This window comes from Parus major, chromosome 13 (assembly GCF_001522545.3).
Source record: "Parus major isolate Abel chromosome 13, Parus_major1.1, whole genome shotgun sequence".
NCBI classification, from domain to species: domain Eukaryota; kingdom Metazoa; phylum Chordata; class Aves; order Passeriformes; family Paridae; genus Parus; species Parus major.
In genome coordinates, this window is record NC_031782.1 from 950,253 (window position 1) to 953,312 (window position 3,060).

At 55.2% G+C, this 3,060-nt stretch overlaps 1 protein-coding gene across 6 annotated transcripts in view; it reads left to right on the plus strand.

The window, feature by feature from the left end:
* The window catches only part of FGF1 (fibroblast growth factor 1), a 21,414-nt gene that overhangs the window by 2,575 nt on the left and 15,779 nt on the right, over positions 1-3,060 (plus strand). The window contains exon 1 of one of the 6 annotated variants that reach the window (XM_015641719.2): positions 7-29. The exons of the other annotated variants lie outside the window; for them this stretch is intronic. The gene's annotated coding sequence lies outside the window, so the exon portion shown is untranslated. Of the gene's footprint in view, positions 1-6; positions 30-3,060 lie in introns of those variants that run through there. 6 annotated transcript variants of the gene reach the window in all.

The window sequence follows — 3,060 nt, forward strand, 5'->3', positions numbered from 1 at the left end:
GCCGCAGCCGGGAGCGCCGCGCAGCTCCGGTAGGTGCGGGCCGGGGGGCGAGGGGGGCTGAGCCCCACGGGATGCTCTGAGCTCCCCACGGACACCCGCGGGATGCTCGAACAGAGCCCAGGGCACGGGTTCTCGCTGCAGCCTCTGGGATCCCCTCGGGATGCTGGTGGATGCTCCGGGGGCAGCCAGGGAATGTTCTGGCAGCTCCAGAGCCCCGCGGGGTGCTCAGAGCCAGGGGCACAGGGAGGATCCGGAGTGCAGGGTCGGGCTGGGATGGGCTGAGGCAGCAGGTGCCTTCCCCACGGACGCCTTTAGGGGATTTTTTAGGCAGGGTGTTGCTCCCCCCAGCTGGGACAAACCCCCCCAAAACCCTGCAGGTGCCCCCAAATCCTGGGAGGGAGGAGTGGCTCAGCAATGGGAGCATCACTCCAAATGACAATCTCCAAATTACCTGGAGCTCCGGGTAAATCAGAATTTGAACAGAAATTTACTAAATCCCAAACATTTTAAATGGCTAAACACAATATTTGGACCATTAAAAAAAGCAAACCAAACAAACTAAAAAAAAACCCCAAGCAGACAGAATGACAAACAGAAAGGAAAACTGCTGCAGTGACACAGCATTATAAACGGTTCATTTCTGATCCAAAATAAATAAATCACAGAACCATAGAATGTTATGGGGAAACCACGGCTTCTCTGGGCAATTAATTATGATTAGGGGTGCCCCTGGATCCCTGGCAGTGCCCAAGACCAGGTTGGACAGGGGGTGAAGCAGCCTGGGACAGTGGGAGGTGTCCCTGCCCAGGGCAGGGGTGGCACTGGATGGGCTTTAAGGTCCCTTCCAACTCCAACCATTCTGTGATGATTCTATGATTTATGGCTGAAATAACACCACAGGGATTATCCTGAAGGGCCTGACAGCCAAAACTCATCACCAGCGTGCTCTGAGCTGCTCTCTCAGCCAAACCAAAGGTGCCAAACACAAATTCCTGCAGGCTCAAATTTCCCTGGCAGGTGTCAGGCTGAGACATGGCCCCGGGGCCACACGTCCCCACCGCCCCTTCCCTTGCCAGCACCTGCAGCCTCTTGGCTCCTTCAGGCCATCTAGCAAAGGTGAAACCCCTGGCAGCCTCAGGTCCCTGTCCTGTCCTGTCCTGTGTTCCCTGGCAGCCTCTGGTCCCTGTCCTGTTCCCCTGGCAGCCTCAGGTCCCTGTNGGCAGCCTCAGGTCCCTGTCCTGTCCTGTCCTGTGTTCCCTGGCAGCCTCTGGTCCCTGTCCTGTTCCCCTGGCAGCCTCAGGTCCCTGTCCTGTGTCCCCTGGCAGCCTCAGGTCCCTGTCCTGTGTCCCCTGGCAGCCTCAGGTCCCTGTCCTGTTCCCCTGGCAGCCTCAGGTCCCTGTCCTGTTCCCCTGGCAGCCTCAGGTCCCTGTCCTGTGTTCCCTGGCAGCCTCTGGTCCCTGTCCTGTGTCCCCTGGCAGCCTCAGGTCCCTGTCCTGTCCTGTCCTGTGTCCCCTGGCAGCCTCAGGTCCCTGTCCCCTCTGTCCCGGGGGTCCTGGTGCCGCAGGGCTCTGCCTCAGCTGATTGGGAATAAGGGCAAGGAGCCAGAGCCAGCTGCATGAGGAGCTGCCTCAGCTGGGAGGAAGATCAAGGTCTCAGCAGTGGGAGGAAGGCCAAAGTCATTTAGGGAGCTCGGGAGGAAAAGTTCATCCCCTGGGCTGAGGTGGAGCTGGGAAGGAAAGTTTATCCAAAGGGCTTGCAGGGCTGTGGGTCTGGCTGGAGAGAATTGTGTGCAGCACAATCCCAAGTGTGTGTTCCTGCAGATCCCGGGCCCGCAGGAAGCTGGGCTGAGCCGTGTGCAGGGAGAACAATTGGATATTGTGCTGCCTTATCACCACTGAGCCCTGTCCTGCCTGAGGAACCCATTAAACTTTAGACCCCTCTTTGGGCAGGCCTTCCCGTATGTCTCCTGTGCCTCTTCAGCCTCCCACCCCTTTTCACCTTCCACTTTTATTTTTTCTCTCCTTTTCCTTTGGCCTCCCACTTTATTTTGGCCTCCTGCCCTTTTCAGCCTCTGCATTTCTTTCCCCCCTCACCCTTTCTTGGTCCTCTACCCTTTTGCAGCTTCTATTTTTTCTGTCTTTGTTTTTATTTCTGATCAACCTTTTTTTTTCTCTTGCACTCCTCAGCCTTCGCTTTTCTCCCCCCCAGCCTTGTGACTCCAATTCTTTTCCAGGCTCCTTTTCACCTTTAGCCCCCATTTCTCTTTCAGCCTTCCTTGCTTATTCCATCCCCATTTTTATTTTCTTTTTTGCCCCTTCTTTATTTCCCCCAAAACACATTAGCACTTGCACTGGATCTTACAAACCTTTTTAGTAAATATTCCCTGAAAAAAAACGAATATTCCAGGGAGGTAAAAGCTGTCCTGACCTGCCAGGCTGCCCCTGGGGACCAGCACTTCTCCCTCCTGGGCACAGCGGGCACTGACTCATGGCTGGGGCATTTTTAGGAATCCTGTGAACATTGTCTGGCACTGTCAGGGATTATCGTGGGGGCTGGCTCTGGCTGGCTCTGTCTTTCAAACAGAAACCTCACAATAAAAATCTCTTTGCAGAAGGATTTGTTGAAAACCTGTTCAGCGAAAGACACAATGGCTCTGTCATGGTCTCTGCTGTGGATGCAGAAATCCTCCCTCTCCCCCGTGTCTGAAAGGTGCCTGACTCAGTGTTCAGCTCCTATTTCTTCTTCCCTTGTTCCCAACATCAGAATCTGCTGGATTAAAGCTGTTGGGGAAGCAGAGCTGAGGCCAGGGCCCTGCAGAGCAGCAGCAATCAGTGATTTGCAGGTCTTATATTCCCATAAATGTGTCAGTGTTTAATGGGGCAGGTGGCACTGGCCACCGAGGGATGGGGACCTGTGCCTCCTGCTGGGAGTGAGGCAGCTCTGGGGGGCACAGACACTGCACCTGGCACCTGCAGTGCCAGACCTGCCACAGCTCCTGCTTCTCTAAAACTGAATAACAAAAGTGCTTCGTTCCCATCTGCTGAAGGTGGCAGAGAAAGG